Below are 9,091 nucleotides of genomic sequence, written 5' to 3'. Positions count from 1 at the left end.
AGAGTCAAAGTATGAATCCTGGGTGTGTCTGTGAGGGTGTTGCCAAAAGAGACTTAACATTTGAGTCAGTGGGCTGGGGAAGGCAGATCCACCCTTAATCTGGTAGGCACAATCTAATCAGCTGCCAGTGAATATAAAGCAGGCAGAAAAATGTGGAAAGGAGAAATGGGCCTAGCCTCCCAGCCTACATCTTTGTCCCATCCTGGATGCCTCCTGCCCTTGAACATCAGACTCCAAGTTCTTCAGTTTTGGGACTCGGACTGACTCTCCTCACTCCTCAACTTTCAGATAGCCTATTTTGGGACCTTGTGGTTGTATAAGTTAATATTTAACAAACTCCCATACACACACACACACACACACACACATATGTACATATATACATACACATATGTACATATACACATATACGTATATGTGTGTATATATGTACATAACACATATGTACATATATACACACATATACGTATATGTGTATATACATGTACATATATACTGGTAGGTAGGTGTACTCCAACACTTTAAGGAAATCAGTTTCCTCCATCACTGGGTCTGCAGTGCCATCATGAGTTGCACTCACAATGCAAATAATATTTCATGTGATTTCTTACTAGAACAAGTTTACCACAATTATTGTTAACTGGTGAGGTTTTCAAGAGCTGCTATTTTTGCTTTCTGTAAAATATAAATTACTGTTCATCTAGCTTTATTATTATCAATTTAGAGTATTATCAATTATTTGGTTAACCCTATGATGTGCTGTGATCTATAGTTGCATCAAAAGTAGTTTGGGCCTATAATTTTCTAATAATTAAAGTTTAATATTTATCACCTACATCCCTGTGCTAATTTACTTTGTATAAGGACATATACATATACATGCACACATATGTGCAGATATGTGTACATATGTGCACACGCATACACACGTGTACATATATGTGCATGGTCTGTACATATGTGTGTGTACCTATATGTATATGATGAATACATGTATGCACATATATGTATATGGTGAGTGCATATATACACACACATATATGATTAATACATATATGTATTTGTTATGCATATATATCCTATTAATTCTGTTCCTCTAAAAGAACCCTGAATAATACAGTATCCCTTCCTGTTTAAAGGGCAAAATCTTTGGCAGAGGTTTTGGCCTTTGTCTTAGCTTTTGGTGTTTTCTCCCTTTTCCCTGCCTCAAATACCGACTAATACCTGGAGGGGCGGCAGCAGCTTTCTGGCCATGACACTGAAAACTAGACTCAAGAAGGCGATGCTGGAAGCAACAGCCTGGGTCCTTCAAGTCTCATGGATTGTGCTTACCTGCACCCCAAGTTTGGGTTTCCCCAAAAGCAGCCCTGAGAGGGGAATTCAGCTGCAAGTAGTTTATTTGGGAGTGATTTCAGGAAACGCCAGCGGAGGGATGGGAAGTGACACAGGGAAGGAAAGGGAGCCAGTAGCAGTGTGTTGCCAAGCCAATGGCACAGTGGGAACCTGGAGCTTAATCCCTGAGGAATTCTTGGAGACAGTGTAGAACATTGCCAGGATTATCTAGCCAAGGGGAGAAGAGGCTGGGGTATGTATCCACTCAATCCCATCTGTCCTTGGAAGAGGGCTGCTTCCATAGGGCTTTAACTCTTCAGTACTCTGGCTTGCCCAGCACACAGGCCAAGTATGCTCCCCTACCCTAAAACAGCCCTGTGACTGTGATTGGGGGTATTTGCAGTAGCAATAAGAACCTTAATGACAGGTATGGGTGGGATACTAACAGCATCTGCTATACCTGAGAAAATTCAGTCTAGCCTCTGTTATTCTAGTCAGACACAATTCTAGCTGATAACCACTCCAGGAGTATTATTTTAAAAGATACTCTCATCCATATTGCACTAAGAGGCCAATGCTTAACACTAAGCTGTGTATCTGTAATGCAGAATCCAAGGCAATATCTTTAGATGCAGGAAGCCTTTTCTAGCAAACTTTTAAAAGACACTGTATAGACAACCACCTACTCTGCCAATGGGAGCAGCCAGCAGACCTTTCTCCAATGTGGGGATTTTGATATAACACCCAGAGCTTATAAATATGTTACTTATTTTTTTAGTTCCTGGGCAAATCAAAGAGACTTTCAATGAGTTCAGGAAAAAGCATTCTCTAGGTAGGGAAAACTCCCATCCTTCTAAATGATTAACATCCTTATGAATGACCTAGAAGATGAAATAAGAAAGTTACTCACAAGGCCACATGGTACCAAGCTGAGGCAAGGTGGAATGTGAATAAAGATTAAAAGAATGAGTTTCATAAAGTTCTTGAATGTGGAAACTGGAAGACAGAACACTGACATCATCTTTTCTTCTTGTTTGAGCCCTTTGGCTGATGTTGGGGGGAATGGAAGCAGCATAGAGAAGGAAGGGGCCAGAGTCCCCCTCTGCTCCACACAGAGCCTGGGTTCAGGGCTGGCTGCGGCCAAGGGAACACAGACTGGAGGTTAAGCAGGCCTAAAGTTTCCAAAGTCAGTGATTTCAAAGAAAAATGCAGCAAAATAATAATAACACTAATAATAATAATAATAAAACAGCTGTCACTGAGGGGCAGAGAACAGCAAACTCCTTTCATCTGACCCATGGAATGAGTTTTGGGGAGGCAGGGCCAGAGAACCACTCAGACAAAACAAACAAAACAACAAGCCCAGCATCACGGAGGGAAAGGTAAGCAGTTTTCTTTCTAAAACTTTTTGGGAACTTTTTGCAGTCTTAAATATTTCCAAATCAGGTTTCAACATAGCCAAAGGGCATGCAATTAAGCAAATGCTTTTGCTACATAAGAGTAAACAGTGTTTGTGTGTGTGTTAGAGGCAAGGCACAAATTGCAATGATGGGATTGTCCTTCTCAAATTTCTAATGCAATTGCCCTGAAGTGCTCTTCATCAGTTCTTTTCTAGGTGCTTGTAGGCCTGTTGCCCTTCATGAGTTTCAATTTCTTTCTCTATAACATGAGATATACCCACCCTTTCTACAACTTAGGTTGTTGCTAATGTCAAAGCAGAAAGGGTATCATAGATGAGCAATGGCTTATAAACTAGAAATAGCCGGGCGCGGTGGCTCAAGCCTGTAATCCCAGCACTTTGGGAGGCTGAGATGGGCGGATCACAAGGTCAGGAGATCGAGACCATCCTGGCTAACACGGTGAAACCCCGTCTCTACTAAAAAATACAAAAAACTAGCCGGGCGAGGTGGCGGGCGCCTGTGGTCCCAGCTACTCCGGAGGCTGAGGCAGGAGAATGGCGTAAACCCGGGAGGCGGAGCTTGCAGTGAGCTGAGATCCGGCCACTGTACTCCAGCCTGGGCGACAGAGCCAGACTCAGTCTCAAAAAAAAAAAAAAAAAAAAAAACTAGAAATAAATGTAAAACATTATGATTACTAACATTACCATTGACCCCTTAACATGTCTGGGTTCATTGTTTATATAATATTATTGTTTATGCATTGGTTTGACCTTGAATAATACAATGTGATTTTGAAGATTATGTGAGGTAGTATGCATGGAGACGTAGCATAAGGCCTAGCACATAATTATGTTCTGACTATTGTTATTATCATCATCACTATCATCACCATCATCACCATCACCACATCATCACCATCACCACATCACCACCATCATCATCGCCATCACAATTACTATCACCACATCACCATCATCATCACCATCACCACCATCATCATCACCATCACAATCACTATCACATCACCATCATCATCACTATCACCACCATCATCACCACCATCACAATTACTATTACCACATCACCGTCACCATCATCATCACCACTATTGTCACTGTCATCCTGTGTTGTTCATTTTATATTACAAAGGCCCCCAAATCAATGAATATTCTCTTCTTTTGATTCATGGGCATTTGGCTACTTGTGTTTCCTTTTTAAGCCAATCTCTAAGTCACCAAGCAGCATTAGAAAATTGAGTAGTAAGACTTCCTCTGATACCCTAGGAGGTTTTTCTTCTCCAAAAGATGAGTAATGAATGAATTTGAGATTACTCTGAAAGACAAATAATGTTCCCTGCCTATTGTTATTGCTTTTGCTTAATTTTCATTTGTGTTGACAGTTAGCACTCACCCGAGGGTTGTCACCCCCAAGCCTGGGGAAATATAGCTCCTGAACATTTTCAACCAAACAGTCACGAAGCTGATTTTCCATTAGCCTTAGGGACATTCAAAGGTAGTTTACCACTTGTGGATGACAAATCAAGTGCATCCCACCCATCTCTCTTCCAAAGACTCATAGTACCACAGGATGTGAATGCTGGAAAAGCTCTTTGCAATCTAGTCAACCTTTCATTTTTCACATAGGAAAAAATGGGACACAGAAAAATAAAGAACATGTGTAAAAACATACAGATAATGAGAGGGGGGAACAGTACCAGAACCCATGGCGGCTTAACTTTCATCCCAGTATTCTTTCCGCTACCCAGTGCCACCTCTTCTTGAAGTCAGATGACATGACACCATCAGAGCCTTGGCAGGGAATAGAGGAAAGGCAGTACACGCAGGTGAGAGAAGCCAGGAGCAGCTGGAAATTAGCTGGCTGGAGTGAAGATGAAACAAACTTGGAAACAAGCCCCTCAACTAGATAGAGGTAGGCAGGAAACAAGGCAAGAATGGAGCAAACATATCCAAGGAGCAGGCGAAAATGGATGGGAGCCCAAACCCAGCCAGCAGTGACACCTAGCCTTGTCTGGGAGCCAGACTCACAGGACTGGACTCATGACATTACTGGCTCCTCCATCTCCAGGAGTCCAGCCCTGACCCGGAGTGACCAGAGCTAAGGGCTGAATCTATCATTCTGAGACATAAAGAGCTGGCTTTGATTTCTGATGTTATTTTGGTGCTGGTTGTTCCTATCTCACCATTCTAAAGGGTCTCATCTGATGAAAGCATAGGGCAAGAGTGGAAACCACAAGCTGAGAGTGAGAATTCTCAAAGTCTTGAGTATAAAAGCCAGGAAAAATAGAGCAGGAATTTCCCCCCAAGCCCTAACAGTGAGAACATTCACAAAGGACCGAGTTTCCTCAAGAGCTGATGATTAGGGGAAACAAAAGAAACAGATCCTTAATGAAAAGTCATTTTCATTTGTTGGTCCCATAACTTATGCGTGCTTTAAAAAACAAATCATAAAAATCAAACTCTTTGCGTCTGAGCCAAGTATACAAATTGTGTGGACGACTACTTTTCCTACTGCTATGGTCTGAAGCCTGGTGTCCTGTAAAATTCATATGCTGAAATCCTACCTCCCAAGGTAGGAAATGGGGCCTTTGGAAGGTGGTTAGATCATGAGGGCGGGGCCTCCATGAACAGAGTAGTGTCCTGATAAAAGAGACACCAGAGGCCAGGAATGGCGGCTCATGCCTGTAATCCCAGCGCTTTGGGAGGCCGAGGTGGGTGGATCACTTGAGGTCAGGAGTTTGAGATGAGCCTGGCCAATATGGTGAAAACCTGTCTCTACTAGAAACACAAAAACATTACCTGGACATGGTGGTGCATGCCTGTAATTCCAGCTGCTCGGGAGGCTGAGGCAGGAGAATCACTTGAAATTGGGAGGCAGAGGTTGCAGTGAGCTGAGATGGTACCACTGTACCCCAGCCTGGGTGATAGAGCAAAAAAAAAAAAAAAAAGAGAGAGAGAGAGAGAGAGAAAGACCAGAGAGCTTCTTTGCCCCTTCTGCCAGGTAAGGTTACAGTGAAAAGATGGCTATCTAAGTACCAGGAAGCAGGCCCTCTCCAGGCACCAAATCTACTGGCAAATTGATCTTGGACTTCCCAGCATTTACAGCCATGAAAAATAAATTTCTGTTGTTGATAAGCCACCCAGTCTATGGTATTCTATTATAGCAGCCCACATGGATGAAGATATCTACCTATTGGCATCTTTTGAGGAGAATAATAGCTTAGTTTTGTGAGGATGAAGAGAGCACCTTAGGCAGAAGACGGTATGTGCAATGGTCCAAAGGTAAGCAGCAGCATTCCCTGACCAGAGAGCAAGAGGGGTGGGTGGAGAATGGGGCATGTGTTAGGAGCAGTGGCAGAAAGGGTGGAAGAAGCAGGCAGGAAGTAGATTTCAAAGGACTCAGCACATGAGATGGGGTGTTTGGACTTTCTGATAGATCCTCACCATGACCCCCCACGAAGCAGTTTTTCCTCATTATTCACATTTCAGTATTTGCAAATTCTCCTACTAAAATTTCTTTCTGTGTAACCCCCAAATCAACTCTTGAGATGCATTTGCAGTCATTCATAGACATTCGCAGATGAGGGAAAACGTGCACGCTCCCAGCTGAGGTGGGACCAAGCTCTTTTTGTTTTGGCTGTCAGACTGTAAACCAGCACACTTTTGCAGTCTATTGAGTGGCACATTTTTGTGATTTTTTTGGTGATTCTGAGGTAGGAGACCAGCAGGATTTGTTTTCTGGTCACAACCCTGCTGACACAAAACAGAAACTGATCCAAATGAGATGAAGTAAAGAAACTGGAAGAAACCAACTGGGCACAGTGGATCACACCTGTAATCCCAGCACTGTGGGAGGCCAAGGGGGGCAGATCATTGAGGTCAGGGGTTCGAGACCAGCCTGATCAACATGGTGAAACCCTGTCTCTACTAAAACTACAAAAATTGGCCAGGCACAATGGTACATAGTGCAGGCCATTAGTCCCAGCTTCTCCGGAGGCTGAGGTAGAAGGATTGCTTGAACCCGGGAGGTGGAGATTGCAGTGGGCCAAGACTACACCACTACACTCCAACCTGAGTGACAGAGTGAGACTCTGTCTCAAAAAAAAAAAAAAAAAAAGAAACTGGCAAAAACCAGCAGATGGTAACGAAAGTGATCCCCAGCTGCCCTCATTGCTCATTAGCATAACACACTCCCACCAGTGGCATGACAGTTTACAAATTCCGTGGCAATGACCTGGAAGTTACCACCCCTTTCTATAATGTTGTTGAATAACCTGCCCCTTAATTTGCATTAACATGCCCCTTAATTTGCAAGTATTGTAACTGCAAGTATTGCAAGTAACTTGATATAAATATGGCCACCAACAGCCCACAAATGTGACTGTGGGCACGCTGCCTATGAATTAGCCCTGCTCCACCAAAAGCAGCTCCAGTTCAATAAAAGACTGCTATTTAACACCACTGGCTTACCCTTGAATTCTTTCCTGGGTGAAGCCAAGAACCTGTATTAGTCTGTTCTCATACTACTAATAAAGACATACCTAAGACTGGGAAATTTATAAAGGAAGGAGGTTTAATTGACTCAACAGTTCCACATGGCTGGTGAGGCCTCACAATCATGGCAGAAGGAGAATGAGGAGCAAAGTCACATCTTACATGGTGGCAGGCAAGAGGGCATGGGCAGGGGAACCCCCCTTTTATAAAAACCATCAGATCTTATGAGACTTGTTCACTATGATAAGAACAGCATGGGAAAGACCTGCCCCCCATGATTCAATTACCTCCTACTGGGTCCCTCCTACAACATGTGGGAATTATCAGAGCTACAATTCAAGATGAGATTTGGGTGGGGACATGGCCAAACCATATCAAACCTTCCCTGGCTAAACCTCAATTCCAGGGCTTGCCTGTCCACCTGCTTCAATTCCACTGTTTAAAATAGCTCCCATGTGTGGTGCTGAAGTACTGCAGGGCCAGAAGAATGTGATATGCCTTATAAAGAAAATGCATGTGTTAGATAAGCTTTATTCAGGCATGAGTTGTAGTTCTGTTGGCTATGAGTTAATTAATCAACAATTTGTATTAAACAATTTGTATTAAACAAGATGTCTAAACAGAAACACACGTAAAACAAGGTTTTAACAATGTGTTGTTAGAATGATTAAACTATTATGACCAAAAGCTTGCAGGAACCTAACTCCATATTTCCCCTAGGAGCAATGGTTTAGTATTTAATTCAGTGTTTGCAGCAACTGTATAGAATGTAACTACCATGAATAATAAGAATCAACTGCACTTGGAATGGCTTCATTTTATTTGACTTTAAAATCTCCATTTCACCAATTGGGACCTTAAGTCTCACAAGGCTGAGACTTGCCCGAAGCTCCATAACTACTAAGTGTCAGAGCCAGGGCTTGAACACAAATGGTCTGATTCCCACTACCATCCTATTTCTACTCTGAAATGCAGCAGATGCTAAAATAGCAGAAATACCAGTGTCCCTCAGGCCAGGTCTTAGAAATCTATAGTTAGCCATGCCATAAGACTGAAAGGTAATTCACTGAAGGTCTTCTAGGATGCCTTAGCCAGCTCTTTACTGGAGGTAATGGCCAGGTAAAATCCTAGAATCCTGCCTGGCTCCACTTGGGTTTGAGCTGGGTTTTATGAGAACTCGATTTATCAGTGGTCTGGTACAGGTTCCAAATTGAGATGTTGGCAGCCCCAGGAGAAGCCCGGCATCTTAATATTCCAGATGCAGCCGTGCCTGGCAGTCTAGAGTCAGATAACAGCAGCCTGGGTGTGTGCACACTTAATATTCCCTCCAGCAGCCCCATATCCCTCCTCCTGCTTCCAAGTCCTGCTATATTTTTGATGAAAGCTAAACAGATTATGAAGGAAGCCCAAAAAGGACACAGTGTTTGCAGGAAGCAAACCTTGAAGGGGAGGCCCTTGGGGGCTAGAGAGAGCTACAGCTTTCTATTTAGGCAGTGCTCCTTTTGGATAATTGGATGCCTGCTTTGTATGCAGCTGGTCAACTGAAAATGTATACACAATGAGTGAGTGGCGTGTGTGTGTGTGTGTGTGTGTGTGTGTGTGTGTGTGTGTGTGTTGAGCAAATAGGGTAAGGGAGGAACCAAAACAGCAGAAGAGAGAAGAAAGGGATTTTTTTATCTGATATGATGATAACTGACCATCTCCATGATATCCCCTTCAAATCTGCTAAAGCTGTAAGAACAGAAAACCCTTACCAGGCAATGTTTCTCCAAAGAAAGAGATCAAAGCGGAAAAGTGTCAAATGAGACTGCAGCAGCCCCAGGCTAATTGTGAAGTTTGCCTTATGGG

Source organism: Macaca mulatta, chromosome 13 (assembly GCF_049350105.2).
Source record: "Macaca mulatta isolate MMU2019108-1 chromosome 13, T2T-MMU8v2.0, whole genome shotgun sequence".
Lineage (NCBI taxonomy): Eukaryota > Metazoa > Chordata > Mammalia > Primates > Cercopithecidae > Macaca > Macaca mulatta.
The sequence above is the reverse complement of the archived record's forward strand: the minus strand, read 5'-3'. Positions refer to the sequence as shown.